Source organism: Oreochromis niloticus, linkage group LG19, assembly GCF_001858045.2.
Source record: "Oreochromis niloticus isolate F11D_XX linkage group LG19, O_niloticus_UMD_NMBU, whole genome shotgun sequence".
NCBI lineage: Eukaryota > Metazoa > Chordata > Actinopteri > Cichliformes > Cichlidae > Oreochromis > Oreochromis niloticus.
In genome coordinates this window covers 30,729,326-30,753,882 of record NC_031983.2, presented here as the reverse complement: position 1 = coordinate 30,753,882, position 24,557 = coordinate 30,729,326, and the positions used below count along the sequence as shown (strand labels likewise).

The 24,557-nt window shown below is 41.3% G+C and overlaps 1 long non-coding RNA gene across 1 annotated transcript; it reads right to left on the bottom strand.

The window, feature by feature from the left end:
- Positions 1 to 5,202: 5,202 nt before the first annotated feature.
- LOC112843056 (uncharacterized) lies at positions 5,203 to 6,851 on the bottom strand. The gene is made up of 2 exons (XR_003215171.1): positions 5,892 to 6,851; positions 5,203 to 5,309 (listed from the first exon to the last, which is right to left on the bottom strand). It is a non-coding gene; the product is annotated as an uncharacterized LOC112843056 (long non-coding RNA).
- Between the last annotated feature and the right edge of the window lie 17,706 nt (positions 6,852 to 24,557).

Sequence of the window (24,557 nt, the reverse complement as noted above, 5' to 3'; positions counted from 1 at the left end):
GCAATCATGCATCTTCCAACTGTATCTTTCTGTTCTGGCTTTAGAATCATTGGTTGTTTACTGATCCGTACTTTGGGAGTCATACTGTTGTGATACTGGGGAGAAAAGGGTAATGTTTGATAGACTAAACCATCACACACAAAACTTCAAAAATCTAAAGCATGTGTGAGACTGCTAGCTGTGTGATTCAGCAATAAACTTATCTACAAATGTGTTAGTAAAGAGTGACGTGTACTTCTGTCACATTAAGCAACGGTTTAACAAATTTCACTGCAAACTATAAAAGGAATCTGGATTTAAATAGAACATAGTAGTGTTGGATTAAGTGCAGGAAACACTAGTATAAGGTGTCTATGGAACAAATCTCCTTCAGCGTTCAAAATGACCAAAGTGAGGACTACAAGCGTTTCTCTCAGTTGGTTGTGTTTAGGGAAAAAGCAGCTAAATACACTGAGACTGCTCCACATTGTTAGTGAGTTAACTCTGGATGTCTGTGGGTTTGTCAAACTTGGTGTGAACAAAAGCAGAAAAACAGTAAAAGATGCAGACGGTGAAAGTCTGGTTTATTTTATGAACACAATGAAACATTTTACAGTCCACAGAGCAAAGTAGCATACATGATAAATAGATACACATAACACGGACAGTGTGAAGTAAAACTCGTCGTCTTACCACATGTTATATTCTGTAAACTTAAAATAAACCACAGAAATTAGAGTTTAGTGTTTTAAAGTCATCTATTAAAAACATGAGTCAACATTACTGAAGTGACACTTTAACGATGCTTCATATCACCGTGTTTATGATGATAAAACATGTTCTCTCATTAGCAGATGTCTGCGCTGTCACTTGTCATGAAAATGTCCAGAGCCTGGGTTCAGCTTCCTCTTCAATCACCATTGATCATTAATAGGGTCACAAAAGATTTGTCACATTATCCCCATAAACAACATGCTTTTATAGAAATCATTGTGACACAAATATTTAGATTCTTGTTTCACAATGTGCATGAACTCAAATCTTTAGAGTTTCATATTTATAAAGTATCGCAAAGAATACATTTATACCATCGTATGAGCTACACTTCTTGTAAAAAAATGATTGGAAATGCGTTTGAAAAAGCTCCTGCTGTGACCTTCCTTCTGTGAGGGCACACACACTCACACTCACAGACGCACTCACACACACTCACACACAGAGAGAGAGAGAGAGAGAGGGGGAGATCATTAATACAAAGGATTGGAGTCAGTTTTGGATTTTCACTTGTTGTTGGCTTTAATATGAACAGTCACATAAAATTCATTCCAATTTGTTGCCTTTGCTTCAATTAGGATGTTTCTTTAAATCTACAACAGCTTCCTTTTCAAAAGGTTTACTGACATAGTAAAGAAGTAGCTAGGGAACTCAGTAAGTATGAGCAACAATAGCTTAAGGACACTTTCTCCAATAAAGAGGAATTCATCATCTGCAGTTCGTCAAAAAGTGCCATATTAAAAACAATTCAGCAGACCCTCAGAGTGCGGATACAAACTGTTTTCAGCTGTAGAGGTAGAGGTACACTTCATGTACTTATCAACATACAGTTCAGAGGCTTGCTTTAGAGTGCTTTGGTGCTTGGGCATCTTTTATTTAGCACGTTTATACCATTGTGAATGTAGCTATATAAATAAATACGCTCAAGAGTCTATCGTATGTTTGTCATGCAACTAAAAATTCGAAAATATATTTTTAAATCAGTAACTTTGCAAATTTAGAGGAATTGTTTTCGGACAACATATGTGTCACATTTTAAACAGGGTTTGTATAATCAGCACTGACATACAGACATTTATGCGCTGGGTATAACAGACATGCTTACTGTGTGAAAGGCCCCCCGATGTCTTGGAGCAGAGAAACACGCTGTATTGTTGCTTTTCTCTGTTGTATAAGCAACTCGCGACTGTCAGAAACGCTGTGTGCGGGTAGCAAAGGCAGCTCCAACGCACATCCAGGCATCCGTGTGAAAGAAAGGTGTCGCTGCAGCTAGGCTGTCAGGATAGTCAGGCTTTTATTTATATTTGCATTCTGGTGCGTTAAAACTAGCAGCCTCTGTGTCCCGCTTGGATCATCATTCCGAAAATTCAGATATTTAAATAAAATGGTGAAATGGCTAGTGATGAGGAAAGAATATGTGGTTTTTTTTTTTTGTTTGTTTTAGAAGTATCACAGTTTATTTCTAAAGGAATACCTGTTGTTTGTGGTATTCTGTTTAAAAACTATTAGCCTCTGTGTGTTTCAGAGCGCTAAAGAATATGAAATGCTCCTAATGCAGTTAAATCATCTATGTGTAATCAACAAGTCTTACTGTTACAGGGTGTTTGTGACTAGTAGATAATTAGAGGGCTAGTTGCATTAAAGGAACATTGGGGGTTGATACAGTGCTAGTGTGCCCAGTGTGAATATGTGTTTTTTAGAAGTATCACAGTTTATTTCTAAAGGAATACATGTTATTTGTGACACTCTGTTTGAAACTATTAGCCTCTGTGTGTTTCAAAGCGCTAAAGAAAAGTAAAATGCTCCTAACTAGTTAAATTAACAGTAAAATGCTCGTGCTGATGAACGAAGTGTTGTGCTCTCAAGGGTCGTTGTAAAGGGTTAGTGTGCCTGGTTAGGGTGTTTTTATATAGGTGGGGCTAGTTTCAGTTGACCTCTGAGATGCAGAGATAAAAGAGTAGGATGTAAAGATAAAAGGTGAAAAAACCTTTGGTGGCTCTGTTGGACCTGGTTTCAGTTGACCTCTGACATGATAAGATAAAGGACACTGTTTGTAATGAAAACTATGGAAGTACAGTTGAGATGCTCTTGATAAGGATGACCTCTTCTGCTGACTGTAGGGGGTCTAACTGTAACCCCCCTCTGTCTAGCTGTTGCAGAATTAAGAATCTGAAGTTTTAGAAGTATCAGAGTTTATTTCTAAAGGAATATCTGCTGTTTGTGGTATTCTGTTTGAAACTATTACCCCCTGTGTGTTTCAGAGCACTAAAGAAAAAGCAAAATGCTCCTAACTAGTTAAATTAAATCATCTATGTCTAAATAACAGTGCGGAGACCTATACAATCCTTTAAAAAAGAGTTTAATTAAAACACATAATGGTTTCATTAAATAAAACGCTATTAAACACATGTAAGCTCACATGTACGTGCAAAAAGTCCGTTCACGCGCACATGCCCTCACATGAACGCGCTGGGGGATAGGGAGGGGGTGAGGGGATGCGGGTGGGGTGGGGTGGGGGGCAAAAAAACCTACAGCTATATTACTACTATTGTCCTTCAGGACGTTTTGATAGACGACAGAATTCCTACTTCCATTTACCACAGAAAGTCTTCCAGGTCCTGAGTCACCAAAACAGCCTCAGACCATCAAACTACCACCACCATATTTTACTGTATGATTTTCTTTTTCTTCATTTTTTTTTTTTTTTTTTTTTTTGAGGTCCAGGCCAACCACCAATGGCGGTGGGACAAAGACCACACTAAAACTTTTCATCCAATTTAAATTTTACTGTGTTGTTTTGTTGTGTTTAGATGTGCTTGGTGCTAACATGGATTAATTTTCCAATTCCATCTTATGAATGGCCTTATGCACTGTGACCTTTGAGATCCACGACCAGAGATGGGAATTGATAAGCATTTAGTGAATCCAATTCCTTACCAATTTTAATTGGCTCCATTTTGAGAGTCACCACCATCTCTAAGCAGCATGTCAGATACATTTGTGCAAATTAATGCCATGGTGCCATGGTGATTCTGCTCCAGAAACACGAACAGGTAGAAACAGGTAGGAACTGAGGCTGCAGTCTGACTGCTCATCAGTTTGTTACCTGTTGAAGTTCAGCAGCGGCTCATTTATCACAGTGCTGGGCTGGGGTCAGCATTCACTCAGCTTTAACATCAGTCTGGGCTCTTGGCTACCTTAGCGTTAGCATGCTATCTGTGCAGGTGCTGAAAAAAGTCAAAGTTGTGTTAACAGTGTAATGCAGTTGTTTCTGTCTTGGAGCAGTTTCTTCTTTACCATGATGCTCTCGTCCCTCTGTGCAATAAAAATAAAAGTAATGTCCATTTCCATACTGTAGACTGCACCACTATTTTCCTCCTCCGACACACAAATTAAAATTGGTTGAGGGAAAGAACCGATAAGCAGGATCAATAGGCAAGCAGACTAACAATTTCAAGGAACTGGATTACTGGGAACCCATTCTCTACGAGAACCGTTTCTTGTTTCCCATCCCTATCCATGACCCCGCCCTTCAAGACCTAACATGTGTGAGTGCTGTGTTATATGAGGCAGTGGGGAGGAGTGAAGGCCAGGACAGGTAAGACCGGGGGTAAAGGACTATCCCTGGAAGGAGAGAGGTGAACTGATTTTGCCTTTTCATCACATATGACTCCGGATACTGTAGCTCCTGTGAAAACTAAGGCCTCAAATCCAAAGTCCCTGACTCCGTGGTATAATTCTCAAACACGTAGCCTAAAGCAGATAACTCGTAAGCTGGAGAGGAAATGGCGTGTCACAAATTTAGAGGATCATCATTTAGCCTGGAGAAATAGTTTGCTGCTTTATAAGAAAGCCCTCCGCAAAGCCAGAACATCTTACTATTCGTCACTGATTGAAGAAAATAAGAACAACCCCAGGTTTCTCTTCAGCACTGTAGCCAGGCTGACAAACAGTCAGAGCTCTGTTGAGCCAACCATCCCTTTAACGTTAACTAGTAATGACTTCATGAACTTCTTCACAAATAAAATTCTTATCATTAGAGAAAAAATTACCAATAATCATCCCACAGATGTAATATTATCTACAGCTACTTTTAGTACCATTGATGTTAAGTTAGACTCTTTTTCTCCAATTGATCTTTCTGAGTTAACTTCAATAATTACTTCCTCCAAACCATCAACGTGTCTTTTAGACCCCATTCCTACTAAACTGCTCAAAGAAGTCCTGCCATTAATTAATTCTTCAATCTTAAATATGATCAACCTATCTCTAATAATCGGCTATGTACCACAGGCCTTCAAGCTGGCTGTAGTTAAACCTTTACTTAAAAAGCATCTCTAGACCCAGCTGTCTTAGCTAATTATAGGCCAATCTCCAACCTTCCTTTCATATCAAACATCCTTATTTAGAACAGAATTTTGTGTTTGCTTGTTTTAAAGATGCTCCTGCTGCTTTTCTTCCTCCTCATCCTAAGCTTCCTTCTCCTTGTCCTCGACTTCCATCCAATTGTAATTCAATCTAATTGTTTCTCCCTCCTCTTCCTCATTTTGTTGGAGCTGTGAAAAGAATTAGTGTGAATCTGAATTAATTTGTGCAAACAAGAAAAATCTACAGCTTTTTGGTCAGAGGTGGTCTTGTGATTTAAGCCAGGTAGAGTAGATTTATGTGTTGATGCCTCCTCTACGACTGGCTGCTGAGTGATATTTACACCCTGGCTGGATTACACACTTTAACCACGTGCTGAACTTTGGCCCAGCTTTGATACGTCTTGTTAGTATAATGACCTCTTCTTGGCTTAATGTATGATGGTGGATAAATGAAATTTAACTGAATTTCAGTGACTTTAACAATATTATAAATTTTAATATCGGTCTAGCTGACATTAGGTTATGTACGCCGCAATTGAACCACACATTTTAGAAGCCAAAGGTTCAAATTAGTTGGGAGCACCTTCACTTAATTATAACAGTGGTTTTGTTAGGAAAACAGTTCTGTATACCAATACTAAATTGCGTTAACGTCAACGGCTAATGTATCTAACATAGCTAACCGTTATTTTTAGCACAGCATTAACAGCAAGCTACAATGACGAGTAACAAAAACAAAACAGTAAAAAGGTTTTAATGAAAATGTTTTACCTTTTCCAACAGTCCCAGAATCCAGAGCTTCAAAGACCAGCAGGTACTGAAGACTGTTATCCGTTTCGCTGTCACCGTCCGTGAGAAAGTGTTTTTTCCCTTAGAAAGTTCAATGCCTGGCGGTCGCGCAATCTGCCTGCGCATGCGCATCCCAACGATTGACCCCTCCCCCCCCTTCCCTTTCGGGAGGTTGCCATATTACGACGTGTTCTAACGTAACGCTCTCTCTCTCTCTCTCGCTCCCTGTCATTTATTTGGCTCGAAACACATATTAACAAATTGCTCAGTGATAAACAAGTACTCATATCATTTACCTAAGCAGCGTGCTTTGTCAAAACTAAGTAAGTGTGTCGGCCTTCCTCCATGGAAATCAGTGTTCCAGGACTCACGGGGGATTGGCTGGCCCCGGATCTGTGCCCGCCTCAACTTCATGCAGATCAGAGTGTGCCAGACCACTCACACCATTGGCTGCTGCAGGAGCCTTGAACACGATGGACCAATGACACGGCTGCCTGCATTTACCGGGGAATACAAAAGGCTGGAGGTCCTTCACTCAGTGGCTGCTGCTTAGGACTGAACATGCAGTTTGCCCTTCGTGCCTCCCTCTTCAATCTTTGTTGAACTTGTTTCTTTGTCAAACCATGATGCATGCTTGAACTTAGCCTGATTAGAGCTTTGCGCTGCTAGCTGGCTGTGAGTAGAAATTGTGATGCTGGCTCGCCTTAGTTTTCCCTTAGCTTTTATTTTGTGTGCCGCCAGCTTGCCTTAGTTAACCTTTGGCTTTTACTCTTGTCTTCTTTTTTTTGTCTTTATATAGTAATTGTTTGCCCAGAGGTCTGTTGAACAGCCCTGTCGGTTTTCTGTTTAAAGTTTGAAATTAAAACCTTTCTTTACTCAGTTTTGTGTTTGGGGCTTGTGTATGTTACTCCTCCCCTGACGCCTAGCAGAGGGGGTCGTAACAGTCGGTAATGAACACAGAGTGTTTGTTTTGCTTTGTTTATTTGTCTCTTTGAATTCTATGTTGTTGTACTTTTTTAACATGTTCAAAATAAAGATTCAATCAATCAATCAATCAATCAAATATTAATCGTCAATTTTAAAATCCTATGCACAAGTTTTGCAAACAACAAAGTTATTTGCATCCATTTACTTTTTACCCGCTTTTAAAATAACCATTTCAAATTATTTACAGAACAATCAGCTTTTCTTCAATAAGATGCCACACAAATTATTTGTGCCACTCCAAAAACATAATTTCTGTCCACTATAAAGGAGAACATCACAGCCTGATACCTGCAGGTCTGACAGCAGCAGGTGTATCACTCCTGTTTCTACCTGGAGACAGCAGTCGCCTCATTGTTCTGACACACAACACAAAAGTATCCACAACACTACACACTAACTACCAGTGTTGGGCAAGTTACTTTGAAAAAGTAATTCAATTATAGTTACTAGTTACTTCTTCAAAAAAGTAACTGAGTTAGTAACTGAGTTACAATATTCTAAAAGTAATTAATTACTTGGAAAAGTAACTATTGCGTTACTTAAAAAAAAAACAAAGAACGTTTAACTCTCTGGCGTCCAGGGTATAATTGGCCATTTTTTTACTACCCTTGATTTTCTCTCCACATTTTACCTTTAAAAACTATTTGCTTTGCCTTGTTTGGTATCATTCTTTTTAGCACAACCTCGCGTGCCTGAACTTACAGTTATGTTCTCATTTTGTCATACTGTACAACCAGAATTGATCTAAAATCAGACAAAAACCATAAAATCAGAGTAGAAAAAGTTATATTTTTACTGTAACAACCACAAACATGTTTAATGAATCATATTTCATAACTTCAAATGCAAATATTAATTGTCAATTTTAAAATCCTATGCACAAGTTTTGCAAACAACAAATTTATTTGCATCCATTTACCTTGATTTTTTTAAATAACCATTTCAAACTATTTACAGAACAATCAGCTGTTCTTCAATAAGATGCCACACAAATTATTTGTGCCACTCCAAAAACATAATTTCTGTCCACTATAAAGGAGAACATCACAGCCTGATACCTGCAGGTCTGACAGCAGCAGGTGTATCACTGCTGTTTCTACCTGGAGACAGCAGTCGCCTCATTGTTCTGACACACAACACAAAACTATCCACAACACTACACACTAACTACACAAGACAACACATTAACTACACACTCCAAACACGCTAAACGTCACAAATCTCTCACATCTCAAAACTCGCTCTCTCTCTTTTTCTGCTCTCTCTCTTTCTCTCGCCGTCACTCCTAAAACTTCCCCTGTTTTGTTTTGTTTTTTTGCTCATAAGCAGAGCATGCTTGCTAGCGCTAACGTGGCGAAACTATTGAGGAAAAAACGCCGCGTATATCTTGTTTATCACGACTCTGGTTTTACGTGGCCTATCGACACAATTTAAAAACTGGTATATATCACCTTGTTGCTTTGTCTTTAAGTGGTCACGTGATTGACTTACCACGACTACTTTATTCTTCCTCAGTCAAACAGCAGCACTCGATTGTTTTGCCCCCTTAGCTCCAGGTATTGTGCTAGACAGTGATCGTGATTGCCGTCCGCGGGAGCGCGCAGCTGCTTAAAGCTGTAGCGTCCAGATTACTTACAGCTACTTCCGTGCAGCCGATATAAGATGCGGTAAGCTGAACACAGCTTCAACCGTCTGTTTGTTGAAAAATAGTAACGGACCGTGTTTCCTTGTTAGTAACTGTAACGGCGTTGTAACGATAGGAATAGTAATTAGTTAGATTACTCGTTACTGAAAAAAGTAACGCCGTTAGTAACGCCGTTACTTGTAACGCCGTTATTCCCATCACTGCTAACTACACAAGACAACACGCTAAACGTCACAAATCTCTCACATCTCAAAACTCGCTCTCTCTCTGTAATACTCTGATAAATATCAGTGGTATTTATTTTGTGTTTTTTCATGGGAATAAGTTAAAGATAAAATTACAGTTTATGGTGAAGCTAAAATTTGCATAAATATTTGATATAAATAAATGTATTAAAATGCATAAATAGTTGTGTTTGAAATCAGTTACTTTAAAACATAATTTCATGGAATGTGAATGTCTTTAAAAAGAGAAGAGGTTTAAAAATTATTTTCTTACGCTACGTTACGTGAGTTCATGACCTTGAGTTTTTTTCACTTCCGGGGGAAGACTCAAAAAAACAAGAGAGGAGAAAAAGGAGTAATGTGCAAATGGCGTAGACAGAGCAAAGACTCCGGGACTGCGTATGTCGCCAATGTTGAGGTTGTTCAGCAACAACGAAACAACAGACTGTGGACTTTCCGGTGATTGATCGGAGCGTTTGAGCTGGATTTTCCATATCCATTCGTGCTTGGCGAACACGAGGCAAGTTGGTTACGTTAGCTAGCTGGAGCTAGGCTAACGCCCCGGTCCTTGCTGAAGGAGATACCGCCTGAACGGACAGCAGGAGTTTTGAGAGTCGTCTCGGGAGAGGGTCGTTGACGGAGGACGATTCGCTACTACCGAGGGAACCGGAGATTCGTTGCTGGCTGCTGCGGGCGGAGACGGTTGCTGCCGCGACGAGCGAGTGATTCATCGGATGCGGGCGAGACTTCATGGATACACGGAGGTATCGTCATTAAAAAGAGCTCCAACTAAAGCGCGCCAACAAAAATAGACTAAGAGTGCACTCAAAATAAAATCAGACAGTTTTGAGAAAAAGACTAAAACCTATCCCCCAGGGTTCTATTTTATTTTCTATATTCGTTCTTCTTCATGAAAAAAAGGGTTTGAATGTGAATTTCCTGCAGATGTTTAATACATTTTCTAAAACTGAGATCTCGTGTTGGTTTTATTGCATGGTGTTTTAACATTTAAGTATTCAGATACATAAGCGTTTACAGGCCAAGTGTATTTCCCATAGCCTCCAATTGATTATTTAGACGTGAGAATCATACGATACCCTAGACTGATATTTACTTTTCGAGATGTATCTTTTATCACAGAATGTTTAACCAGGGTTAAGACTTCACCCGAAGGCATAAGGTGGGTTTTATTACACGAGCCGGTGGTAAAAGTGTTACATTTTTGGGGGCTCGTCCGGGATTGATGTATTTTTGTTATGACTGACCTGGTTTTCCTTTATTCAACAAAGAGAGAGAATTAATTTCTAATTATTATTTTTTTGAGATTGCTAAGGAAATTATTTTCATTGCTAATAGCAGGGAATTGTCAAGTGTGGTTACCTTTATTTTGAGATCTTGTACTGTTTGGAAAAAAAGAGAAATGGAAGCCGTTGAAATTGAAGCCTGGTGCAAAAAGAAGCAGTTAGCTTATGAACATGCAGTTGTCTTGAGTGATGTGGACCCAGATGTCACAGATGCAGTTCTGCTATCAGCTTTGAGTCAGGTCAAAGTATTTGGGAAATCCGAGATAGTTGACCGTTGTCTTGACGTAGCTTCTAAGACACAGTTTGTACTGATAAAGACTTCAACTGACTTGACCAATCAAACCTTACCTGGTGTTGTTGGACTTCCTGGGGAGGCCGGTCCATGGCCAGCTCATGTGCTCACTGCTCCTGCAGATAATGACGGGTTTCAATCTAAGCTAATGTTATTCCTGAAGACTGAAGGTAAAACTCTTACTGATGTTGGTGGCTTACTTCAGCCTTCACCCCTTGACGTGAACACTGCCCTGATACATGCCATCAGTTCCTTAGTGGATAAATGTAACACCACATCTGTTGATTCTCAGAGCTATCGTAAGCTGCGCATGTTCTCTGGTGTGAAACCTACGCCCAACGGGGAGGAAGAGTATGATGCCTGGGCAGAGCAGACAACACATCTGCTAGAAGAGTGGCAGTGCAGTGACAATATAAAGAAACAGAGGATAGTGGAAAGTCTGAAAGGTCCAGCTGCTGACATTGTGAGATTCCTAAGAGTGCAGAAGCCCACTGCAACTTCTTATGACTACATGCAAGTTTTGGAGACAGCTTTTGGAACAACTGAGAGTGCATCTGATCTTCTGGTGAAATTTAGACACACATACCAAAATGTTGGCGAAAAACTGTCTACTTACCTGTTGAGGCTGGATAAACTGCTGCACTGTATTTTCAGAAAAGGAGGCGTGGCACTGTCTGACATGAATCGATTACGGATGGAGCAGGTTGTGAGAGGAGCACTGCAACAAGACATGATTGCACTTCGTCTTCGTATGACTCACAAGCTGCGAGAACCTCCTTCTTTCAGTGAGTTGCTAAAAGAAGTAAGGGAGGAAGAGGATATGCTCCAAAGCAGAAACGATCTTAAGAACCCAGTAATGTCACAGTCTGTAACTCCTGTTTCCAAGTCGGCACCTGAACAAGAAGTCGATCCTGAAGTAGCAAAGCTGAAAAAAGAGATAAGTGTCATGAAGGCTGAGATGCTTAGTCTTAAAGCTGCTACAGTTGCATCACATCCAGACACCCAGATTCCACAACTAGAAATCCCTGCCAAGACACCTTACAAAAAAAATGCTACCCCACAAAGGTCTGGCTATCAAGAGGATAAACCTGGAATATTTTGCTATAGATGTGGGGAGGATGGACATTTTAAGAGAGAATGTGAGGGTGAAGAAAACCTACTCAAAGTCAATAAGCGCCTCATTAAACTGACAAAGAAATCGGGAAACTACCGCGGGATCCAGCAGAGGAACGGCCTGGCATCCCGGTGGTTGTAAAACGTTCCACCAAGTGCAGCAACTTAGATGGAAAAGTGAACGACACTGTACCTGCAGGCTTAGTGGGCCCTAGCTCTGTAGTGTCAGTACAGATTGAAGGCATCTACTCTAAAGCCATACTCGATTCTGGTTCTCAAGTAACCCTGCTGTACAGATCCTTCTACGACAGATATTTGACACACCTGCCATTGACGTCTATCGACACTTTGGCAATATGGGGTCTTAGTTCCGCCGAGTACCCTTATGATGGCTATTTGTCACTTAGGCTGGAGTTTTTGGAAGCAGACGTAGGCGTGAGTGAGACCATTGATGCACTTGTGTTGGTATGTCCCGACCCAGTTGTGAGAGGTGAAGCTTCCCTGCTTGTTGGCACAAACACACCCACTGTGAGGCGCTTGCTTAGCCACTGCAGGGAAAAGGGAGGAGAAAACTTTGTGAGATCCATGCACATTCACCCAGTCTTCAGAAAAGTTTTCAGTGAGATCTCAGTTCTACCACCCGATACTGACAATGACCAGAGAGGAACTGTGTGGTTCACTCAAACCAAACCTGTCACCATACGGCCTGGGGGAGTCGCCAAAGTGACTGGGGCACCAAAGTTTCAGGGAGTGCTGAGCACTCAGACAATCCTTGTAGACTCACCTGATGACCCTGCGAATGAGTCACGGTTTCCCGATGGACTCCTGGTGAGACCAGAGTTGCAGACCTCCACTGGTGTGACGGCTAAAAGAATCACTGTTCTAGTTAGAAACATGTCAGCACGGGAAATTACCTTGACCAGAGGGACGCCAATAGCTCATCTGTTTCCAGTCGATGTTGTGTCATCTCCACCTGGAAAGGAAGAGTCTGAAGTTGAGTCACCTGGAAAGTTGAGCTCCTCTTCTTTCAACTTTGGAGACTCACCAGTTCCTAAGGAGTGGAAAGAAAGATTGGTGACAAAAATGATGGAACGGAGTGAGGTTTTCTCTCTGCATGAGTTTGATGTAGGATGCAGTAAGAGCACCCAGCACACTATCAAAACCACAGAGGACAAACCATTTCGTGAGAGGTCTCGCCGGCTGCCGCCTGCAGACGTGGAGGCATTGAGACAGCATCTATCGCAGCTAAAAAACGCTGGTGTTGTTACAGAGTCACGCAGTCCTTATGCCTCACCCATTGTGGTCGTGAGGAAGAAGAATGGGAAAATAAGGATGTGTGTGGATTTCCGGACTCTAAACCGCCGCACTGTCCCAGACCAATACACGGTGCCAAGAATCGAAGATGCTTTGGCCTGTCTCAGTGGAAGCAAGTGGTTTAGTGTGCTTGATCTTCGGAGTGGATATTATCAAGTGCCTATGGCAGACTCCGACAAAGACAAGACAGCATTCATTTGCCCGGCTGGATTCTTCCAATTTGAAAGAATGCCACAGGGAGTGACAGGGGCTCCTGCTACATTTCAGCGGGTAATGGAACAGACTGTTGGAGACATGAACCTGCTTGAGGTATTGGTTTATCTCGATGATCTCATTGTGTTTGGAGCAACGCTTGAGGAGCATGAGACCAGGTTGCTAAAGGTGCTTGACCGTTTAAGGGACGAAGGACTGAAGTTGTCACTGGATAAATGCCAGTTTTGTCAGCCATCAGTAACTTATGTTGGACACATTATATCTCAAGATGGGGTATCTACCGATCCAAAGAAGACTGAAGCTGTAACCACATGGCCGAGACCCAACACTGTGACTGCATTACGGTCATTTCTTGGATTCTGTGGGTACTACAGGCGCTTCGTGAAGGATTATTCCAAGGTAGCTCACCCATTGAACCAACTGTTGTCCGGTTACCCCCCAGCTGCAAAGAGGAAAGCAAAGGAAAAGCAGGACAGCACCTACCTTAATCCCTCAGAGCCTTTTGGTAGTCGATGGAGTGAAGAATGTGAAGCAGCCTTCGAGGAGCTGAAGCGACGACTTACCCAAGCTCCTGTGTTGGCTTTTGCGAATCCTCAGCTACCTTATGTGCTACATGTAGACGCTAGCCGGGAAGGGCTAGGAGGAGTGTTGTACCAGGATCAAGGTGAAGGATTGAGACCTGTGGCTTTCATCAGTCGGAGTTTGACTCCTTCAGAGAAGAATTACCCAGCCCATAAATTGGAATTTTTGGCGCTGAAGTGGGCGGTAGTGGACAGACTGCATGACTATCTGTATGGGACCAAGTTTGAGGTGAGGACAGACAACAACCCTCTGACATATGTGCTAACGTCTGCCAAGCTAGACGCGACAGGTCACCGTTGGCTTGCTGCCCTATCTACATATGACTTCAGTCTCAAGTATAGATCAGGAGTCCAAAACATTGATGCCGACGCTCTCTCTCGCCGCCCACATCCGAGTTCAATACACAAGTCAGAGTGGAACGACATTCCTGCAGCAGGCGTGAGAGCCATGTGTCAAATGTCTGTGGTGATAAAGCACAGAAATCCACACTCTGGAAGAGCCATTGACCCTTTGGGCACTTCTCCACAAGCTATCCCACAAGCCTACTGCAATCTGGCTTCTTTGAGTGTTAAAAACATGCCCTTTGTGAGTCTTACTGAGTTGTCAACCGCTCAGCGGGAAGATCCTGGCATAGGACAAGTGTGGTCAGCTCTGAGTAATGGCAATAGCAACCAAGTTGACAAGACCAAGCATCCAACTTGCTCTTTGCTGTTGAGAGAGTGGGACCGGTTAAAGATGCAGAAAGGAGTGATGTATCGCATTGTAACTCCTCCAGGTAAATCACGCTGTTCTCAGTTGGTACTACCAGAAAAGTACAGAATCACCGTACTGAAATCACTGCACGATGACTCAGGTCATTTGGGCCTCGACAAGACATACGGCCTGATTAAAGATCGGTTCTACTGGCCTCGGATGAAGTCCAAGATTGAAGAGTATTGCAAGTCTTGTGAGAGGTGCATAAAAAGAAAGACTCTACCCAAGAGAGTTGCACCTTTGTCGCATTTGCAAAGTGATGGACCATTTGACCTCGTTTGTATGGACTTTCTGTCCATTGAGCCTGATTCGAGCAACACAGAAAATGTTCTGGTCATTACTGATCACTATACTCGCTATGCTCAGGCTTTTCCAACAAAAGACCAGAAAGCCTCTACAGTTGCAAAAGTGTTGCTGGAGAAGTATTTTGTTCATTATGGATTGCCACAGAGGATGCACAGTGATCAGGGCAGAGATTTTGAAAGTCGTCTTGTCCATGAAGTTTTGAGTTCACTTGGAGTTGAAAAATCAAGAACGACGCCCTATCATCCTCAAGGAGACCCCCAACCCGAGAGGTTTAATAGGACATTGTTGGACATGTTAGGGACTCTGGAACCGAACAAAAAGAAAAAATGGAGTCAGCACATTGTTCATTTGGTTCATGCTTATAATTGCACTCCTAATGAAGCTACAGGATTCTCTCCCTATTTTCTTATGTTTGGGCGTGAAGCCAGATTACCTGTGGATCTATGTTTTGAGACTTCCGGTGATGGCACACAACAGAAAACTTACCTCAAGTACGTTTCTGACATGAGAAAGGAGTTAAAGGCTGCCTATGAACTAGCAGAGTCCGTTGCTGCCAAGCAAAATGATAACAATAAGCAGAGGTATGACAAAAGAATCAGATTCACACAGTTGTTACCTGGAGACAGAGTCTTGCTACGAAACCTCGGCTTACAAGGGAAGCATAAACTGGCCGATCGCTGGGCGTCAAAACCATATGTTGTGGAAAGCAAGATGCCGAACCTACCAGTGTTCCGGTTGAAACCTGAAGATGGTGATGGACCAATCAAGATCCTCCATCGAAATCACCTACTGCCTCTTGGGAAGAGGATATGTCTAGATCCTGAATCCCATACGGATCTTACACCTACAAGGAGAGTTCTTCGACGGAGAAAACAGAAAGAACGCACAGACAAGCCTGAAAAGGAAAAGACACTACCACAGAAAACGCCAGATAAAGACTCTGAAAGAGAAGGAGTTACACCCAGTGATCAGGTTGGAAAAGAGTACACTGACTCAGAGGATGAGGACTATGGACTTTGGTATGATTCAACCGTTGAACCTCTCAGAAACAACATGGATGATGGTACTCTGGAACCATTCAGTCTGGATTTGGATATTTCCTTGAGCGACTTGACTGAACAACCAAAAACAGTTGAGCTGGGAGTAACGCAGGAATGTGTGGAAGAACCTGAAATGGACAGTGTAAATGAATTTGAGTCTACTGAGGCAACCGAAACTGAACTACCAGAGACTTGCGAGAATCACGAAGAGACTGACAAAGACAAAACATTGACTGAAGACGTTCTCTTGCCAGAAGAAGACACTGAACTTAACTCTGAGACTAATCCTGACTTTGACGTTAAGACCAGACCTCAGAGGTTAAGGAGGGCTCCTTTAAGGTTAACTTATGATGAACCAGGTCATCCCAGTGTTGTAGCAGCCCCTACAGTGAAATATGTCTCTTGTATTTACAAGTGGATAGGTACACCCATCTTTGCTTAGTTGTGTGTTTACTCACCAGTTGTGCCATAATGGTTTATGTTTTCAAGGTGCAAAGTCATGAGGGCATGCTTTTATTTGGTGGGGGGAGAGTGTAATACTCTGATAAATATCAGTGGTATTTATTTTGTGTTTTTTCATGGGAATAAGTTAAAGATAAAATTACAGTTTATGGTGAAGCTAAAATTTGCATAAATATTTGATTTAAATAAATGTATTAAAATGCATAAATAGTTGTGTTTGAAATCAGTTACTTTAAAACATAATTTCATGGAATGTGAATGTCTTTAAAAAGAGAAGAGGTTTAAAAATTATTTTCTTACGCTACGTTACGTGAGTTCATGACCTTGAGTTTTTTTCACTTCCGGGGGAAGACTCAAAAAAACAAGAGAGGAGAAAAAGGAGTAATGTGCAAATGGCGTAGACAGAGCAAAGACTCCGGGACTGCGTATGTCGCCAATGTTGAGGTTGTTCAGCAACAACGAAACAACAGACTGTGGACTTTCCGGTGATTGATCGGAGCGTTTGAGCTGGATTTTCCATATCCATTCGTGCTTGGCGAACACGAGGCAAGTTGGTTACGTTAGCTAGCTGGAGCTAGGCTAACGCCCCGGTCCTTGCTGAAGGAGATACCGCCTGAACGGACAGCAGGAGTTTTGAGAGTCGTCTCGGGAGAGGGTCGTTGACGGAGGACGATTCGCTACTACCGAGGGAACCGGAGATTCGTTGCTGGCTGCTGCGGGCGGAGACGGTTGCTGCCGCGACGAGCGAGTGATTCATCGGATGCGGGCGAGACTTCATGGATACACGGAGGTATCGTCATTAAAAAGAGCTCCAACTAAAGCGCGCCAACAAAAATAGACTAAGAGTGCACTCAAAATAAAATCAGACAGTTTTGAGAAAAGAAAGACTAAAACCTATCCCCCAGGGTTCTATTTTATTTTCTATATTCGTTCTTCTTCATGAAAAAAAGGGTTTGAATGTGAATTTCCTGCAGATGTTTAATACATTTTCTAAAACTGAGATCTCGTGTTGGTTTTATTGCATGGTGTTTTAACATTTAAGTATTCAGATACATAAGCGTTTACAGGCCAAGTGTATTTCCCATAGCCTCCAATTGATTATTTAGACGTGAGAATCATACGATACCCTAGACTGATATTTACTTTTCGAGATGTATCTTTTATCACAGAATGTTTAACCAGGGTTAAGACTTCACCCGAAGGCATAAGGTGGGTTTTATTACACGAGCCGGTGGTAAAAGTGTTACATCTCTTTTCCTGCTCTCTCTCTCTCCCTCTCTCTTTCTCTCTCTCTCTTTCTCTCTCTCCCTCTCTCTTTCTCTCTCTCCCTCTCTCTTTCTCTCTCGCTCTTTCTCTCGCCGTCACTCCTAAAACTTTGTTTTGTTTTTTGCTCATAAGCAGAGAGTGCTTGCTAGCGCTAACGTGGCGAAACTATTGAGGAAAAAACGCTGCGTATATATTGTTGATCATGACTCTGGTTTTACGTGGCCTATCGACACAATTTTAAAACTGGCACCTTGTTGCTTTGTCTTTAAGTGGTCATGTGATTGACTTACCACGATTACTTTATTCTTCCTCAGTCAAACAGCAGCACTCATGCGATTGTTTTGCCTCCTTAGCTCCAGGTGTTGTGCTAGACAGTGATCGTGATTACCGTCCGCGGGAGCGCGCAGCTGCTTAAAGCTGTAGCGTCCAGATTACTTACAGCTACTTCCGTGCAGCTGATATAAGATGCGGTAAGCTGAACACAGCTTCAACCGTCTGTTTGTTGAAAAATAGTAACGGACCGCGTTTCCTTGTTAGTAACTGTAACGCCGTTGTAACGATAGGAATAGTAATTAGTTAGATTACTCGTTACTGAAAAAAGTAACGCCGTTATTCCCATCACTGGTAAACAGAGAAGCCTTTTGTCTACATTTACATCATGAACACTTCTCTAAGCTGGTTGAGGTTGTGAGCCAAGAAGATCAAAACACCTTGATCCAATTTCCTTTACAAAGCTTTTTCTGCGGTGATAACAGGACAGGATAAGAGTTGTAAATGCAGATAATTCACCAGTTGACTCTAACCCCCACAGGATGCCTATAGTGAGAAGATTTGGGGGGTTGATAGGAGTCATAAAGAAGGGTGTTGATCAGGCTACAGCTTTGAAGTTAGCTGAGAGCCACATGGACAAACAATAAAGTCAACTGATGTGTTTGAATGCCTATGTCTGTATACAGTTGGATTGTAGTGACATATGATTTTTGAGAATGTTGATTCTTCTTGTTTGACTGTTTACATTCAGTTGTTTACTTGCAGAAATACATAATGAATCACATGACAGGAGTAGATGCACCACAAGGCTGGATAGCTTGGTTAATGTCTGGTCCTTGGTGGCATCTTCTTTTGAAAATATTAACTCCTGTTTTTGGACTGTTGACATTGATTCGCTTATGTATAGGATGCATTTTACAGTGTATAAGATCAATGCGAACTAAGATGATTCCTAATACATTTGTTAATTATGTACTCTTACAACAATATGAATTGACTGAAATGAATGACATGACAGAAGCCTGTGTATAAATGACACCTGTGCTGAAAATGTCAAGCAAGAGGTGCATGGCTAAGAATATACTACATAGGAATAATTTGGAGCATAAAAATCACAACACAGGAGGGAATGTTAGAGTGAATTGTTAAATGTTTGTCATTTTTATGCTTACCATCCATCTCTACATTGTTTAACTGTGGGATGAAAGAATTTCACTGTCCCCTCCCCAGATTCTCGAGGTTCTGGGTGGGGGGGCTGTAGTCTTTTATTACAGACACATCCTTGTGAAGGTCTTTTTGATGTAAGCTTCCTGCCCAGCAGGAGGTCTCACACACACACACACACACACACACATTCTTACATACATACAGAAGTTCACACATATACATACAATGCCTTGTCTGAGAACCATGTGGGCGTTGCTTTGCTGTGATGTGTTTTGTGTGAACTGTTTCTCAATAAAAGGCAGCGGGAGGAAGCCGGAGTTGGGGTCATTTTCGTAGTAGACACCAACGAGACCTCCCTTGCAAGGAAAATCGATCGATCGCTGACTGTCTTGTTTTCTTTCATGATGAATAAGTCTCTAAAACCAGCGGGGCTTGTGGAAACACAGACCCAACACAAGGGCCATTTGATTTTGCACCCCCATCAACGAGGTCGGACCCAATTGTTCTGTGAACCCTTCCATGGCGTCCCTGGTTAGGTTAGAGAGTCTCAGCACATTGTAGTGAACATAATTAATGCGATCAACATTCTTATTGGGCGTTATCCATATGAATATGCTTTCAAATCCTGAAGCTACTTGGTCCACTAATTTATACTCGTTTGGAACTCCCCTGGGCACTCCTATTGAGTCGATCCAGGTGGGTGAATTCAGTCTAGGATCATAAGCGTGTCCCCTGGGTCTCTTTTTGCCAAAATGTGTCTCTTACGTTTTGCTGCTAAAGTGCGTGTATTGCGTTGTGGAATGGCTTTTACCTTGTTTCCGATTAGCATGAGTGGAGCTCCCAGTCGCACCATAGCACACGTCCCTTCACTTCTCAGAGGAACCCGAACCAAAAGAGTGCTATGTCCACAGTAATAATACAACCTTACATTGTTTATGGTTCTTCCCGTGAGTGTGACAGAACACCAGCTTGGGTCAATTTCTCCCAATTTGTACTTTACATCATCCGTTGAAAACTTAAAACATGTATAGTTGTCTTTTCTTGGCATAAATGGTCCAATTGTTGTCTGCTTTGGGATTGGGGGAAATAGACTAGACAAGAGAGTGCGGTTGCCAGTACTCACTGCACCTTTAGTCAGCTGCAACATACAGTCATAGCCCCACTTGTCCTCTACACTGCAACAACTCAAAATCTTACCAAGTATATTTGTCTTATTTCAAGTCAAAATATCTAATCACACTTAAAATAAGCCATAATAAGCTAAAGAGTAACGTTTCAGTGAGATATAGGAACTTGTTTTTAGACAGTACATCTTGGATATCTTGTTAAGTAAAAAACTCTTGAAAACATATTGTTTTGAGTCATATCTCACACAAAACAAGCTTTTTTGGAATTTCATAAACGTTTTAAGCTGCTGTGTTATTTGTAAAAGCTGTATCATCTTGTTTCAAGAAATAGACCTAACTTGAATCAAGACATCAAATCTACTTTATTGAGAACTGCAGGTTAATAACATGCCCAACATTGCATTATTATGAGTCTTAGTATCTTAAGCACAGTGTATTTATTTTTCTTACATACCAGTCAAACCATATCAATGTGACATTGAAAAAGAGGCAAAACACTGAAATTGTTTCCCTCTCAGTTGTGTTGCACTGAACAGATTGCGCCAAAAGTAAAATAAAAGTAAATAGAACAATAATTTTTGCCAGTGTTTAAAAACATATTTCAGCCCACATATTCACAAAAGACTCAAAAATGATGTTTGATGATGTCAGTGAGATCATACTTCACTGGAATGTACTTGCTGTTACTAAAGTTTACATAGTGGTATGCTGTATAATCAACAAGATTTCCAGCATCCACAAAATATTTGCCTGAGCTAGACAGGGAACTTCTACCTCATAAGCTAAATATTGATCATTCCACCCAACTGTAGAGAGAGGCTGGCATTCAAAACAATACACAGATGCATTTACAATACAGATGTTTTTAACAAGTGCAAACTCTGGAGCATCATTTATGACATCAGAAATAACCAAAGATTTTTCACATGAATGTTTATTTCCATGTAGCATAATCCACTGTACAGAAACTACATGGTCAACTTGCTCAATGAAGTCTTCAATCTTTCCTTCTACATAATGACCATTTTTCACCTCAGAGGCTGGACCAATGTCGACTTCACTTGAAAAAATGGGATGTTTCTCATGCACGTTCTGACTACATTCATAAAGTTGGTTGTGCTTCACAAGAGATTTACAAATATTCTTAAAACTACTTTTCAGAGCCCACTGCTTGAAGAAACAATGTTTTGACTCAAGCGCATACACATATGCCTCACTGTAGGACCAAGAGCCTTAATCTGAGAAGGAAGATGCAGTAAATAATGATGTTTAGGTATAATATTTTCATCTGGAAACAGTTGTTTGAAATGTTTTAAATGCACCTCTATTAAAAGCTTCAGTCTGGAGAGAGTTGAGACAGCAATAATAGGTGAAAACAGAATTTTTATGATCTCTAACATGTTACGTAGCATTTGTGTGCAATGATTTTCTCCAATTTTGTCCATAAGAAATGGAAGGATCTTAGACAAAACCAGCATCTGCCCAGCTGACTGTTTCAATTTATTTTCATTTGATGACAGCGTACTGACAGATATGGGGCAAGGCTTATCCCTCACATCAACAGGAGAATAAGGGAAACACAGAATTGCACTATTGAACGAATCTAAGTTCATTTGCCCTGAAAGCACAAGATTCTTTAAAACACATTTGATTTCATATGGGGCAACGCCTTCAACGCAGGCCGTGGTGCGTAAAAGGTTGGAGACGACTTGTTTAAATGACTAACATTATTGATTTTTTTTTCCTACTGAACCTGATAGCTGACAGTTATTTACTGTCGGACAAGTTACTGACATTGGAAATATGTTATATTTAGTAGTCAAGGAGTTTGCAAAGAAAGCGTCTGGACTTCTTTAAGTTGCTTGAAGACGTTTCACCTCTCATCCGAGAAGCTTCTTCAGTTCTAAGGTCAAATGGCCGAGAGTCCCAGATTTAAACCCAGTGGGAGTATCCCCCAAAGAGGGACAAAGACCCCTGATGATCCTCTAATCACATGAGCCAAGGTGTGAAAGCGGGTGTGGGACCTAATCAGCCAGGGTTTCAGGTGAGCTCATTGTCAAACCTGGCCCCACCTTGTCATGTGATTCCTGAGGTCAGATGGCCCAGGATGTGAGTGGGCGTTAAGGCGTCTGGGAGGGACTCAAAACTGGATTATAGATGGCAGACAGTTGGTGTCGTAAACCACACCTCTGTTCAAAGACGGTCGCTCACAGTGGACATAGATGGCTCTTTCACTCCTCTTTCAACCATCGGTCCTTCTGTCCAATATGTGAACATTGGCATCCTCGAAAGTATTTAGTAGTATTTAGTAGTTTCACCTTTAAAAAAAACTAACCAATACTGACAATAAAGTAATATTGACTTTAATGCTCTTATTAATGTGAAGATGAGTATTTTTTTGTGTGTTTAAATTTTTTGACAGTAACTATGAACAAATCATGTTATTTTGGTTTACTTTGCCTAATAGTCATTGTCTAAGTTGACCTTATATGTAACATTATATGTAACATGATAGCGACCAGTCAGTTAGCTGACTGGCTTTTACCAGCTGATTTCAACATGTATTTCAACAATATATCAACTTTTTTTTTTTAAACTAATAGGACTTTCTGCAAGTTTGGATGCATTCACCGGAGCGAACGGATGACTGAAAAAAACAAAACCACTGTCTGACAAGACTGCAGCTTTGCGTTTCTGCCACAGCTCTCATTTACGTTTCAGGTGAGTTAGTTAATTTAGCGAAGCAACTAGTTCGACACTCATCACTGTTAAATAAAAGTACAACATGAGTCTGTCAAAACAACACATTTAATGGACGTACTTGGATCAGCCAAAGTAAATGCTAACATTATGTTACAGCTTCTGCAGCTCGTTTCTCCGGCTTTTGTTAAATAACTTACCGTTAGTGCGGGGATGCTTGAGCCTCGTCAGTTACTGAAGAACTGGCGGCCCATTGATTGGGGCGTCTTTCACCTGCTCCAGGTAACCATGACGGGTTGATCCTTCTCCTCATCCGCTTCCACTCCGAGAAGGTGATGCGCGTGTGTCGCTTTACGTGATAGTAGAAGGAGTTATACACTCTGTACTCACTCGGACAGCCATCAATTCCACAACCACGCGAAAGTCAGGGCTGTGGCTGTGCATGGTATTAATGTGACTCAAAGTTGTCTCAGAGTTATGGAAGCCCGTTTCCGCCACTAAAAAAGCAAAAACGATACTTAACTCGAAATTTCGAGTTATCTTTCTCGAAATTTCGACTTAGTTTCTCAAATTTCGACTTAGCAACTCGAAATTTCGACTTAGCAACTCAAATTATGAGAAAATAACTCGAATTTCGAGAAAATACTCAAATTTCGAGTTAGCTCTGCCAATCAGTAATCTACGTGGCTGACGTCATTTCCTTGTTACCCGGAAGGATATGGCACAAAGGCGCGCGCACTCAAACTGGATTGTCTCGTGAGCTACAGTGAGCTACAAATGGCGCCAGGTTCTTCAGCTTTGAATGCCTTCTACAAATGATAACAGGATAAAGGTATACAAAACGCTGTGACAGCGATTGTTACATACAAGTTGAATAGATGCAACGTGAGGGTTAACCAAAGGTACCTATAAGGTTTCTGGTGGTGGTCAGAGGGCCCGGTGGCGCCAGTGTCCGGCAGCCTCGCCTCTGTCAGTGCACCCCAGGGTGGCTGTGGCTACATGTAGCTTGCCATCACCAGTGTGTAAATGTGTGTGTGAATGGGTGGATGACTGGATATGTAAAGCGCTTTGGGATCTTAGGGACTAGAAAGCGCTATATAAATACAGGCCATTTAACATTTATTTACCATTTCTGTTACACGCTAATGACACCTGTTACGTTTGATGATACAGACGTTTTGCTGAAGCATGCGTAATAAGTGTACAGCACTGTATAAACAAAATCACAAATCACCCAAACGGGGAATGTGACTGAAACTATATAATAAGGAACAAAACCAATAAAAATGTAACCAGACAACTGAGAAAATGTGTGATTGACTGTATTGTGATGCAGATTGTAGTTACAGTGCAAATGGACACTTAAAATGCAATTCCCACTTCTCACCATAGTCAGAGCTCATTATGTAGGCACAGATACATTGATGATAATATGGTGGCTTTGTAATAGGTAATTTTAATTTACATCCTTCCTTACAGCATGGGAGACTTGACTGATTCCTGAAACAAGAGAAGTCTCTGAGGAATTATACAGACCTTGGAGAATGAGAAGGTACTTACTTCCACAAGATACTGGTTGAAATGCAACTTTTCTCATTGTTCTTAAGTTAAAAATAGGACTGTATTTTCAAGGCTGGTTGTTTTAATAAATTAAATTATTTTTCCATCTTTAGATTGATGCCAGTGTCATAAGTCTAATGACAGATGAGGAGCTGAAGACTTATTTGCCATCATATGGTGATCGTCTAGCAGTATTTGGATTTTGCAGACGGAGGGCAGCAGCCGCAAGTCAGCGCTTTTTGAACGGCTGAAATCCAAAGCGTCCAAAGAAAATTATCTGAAGAGGATGGCAGTAGCACACGGCAAGAAGAACATTCCCAACA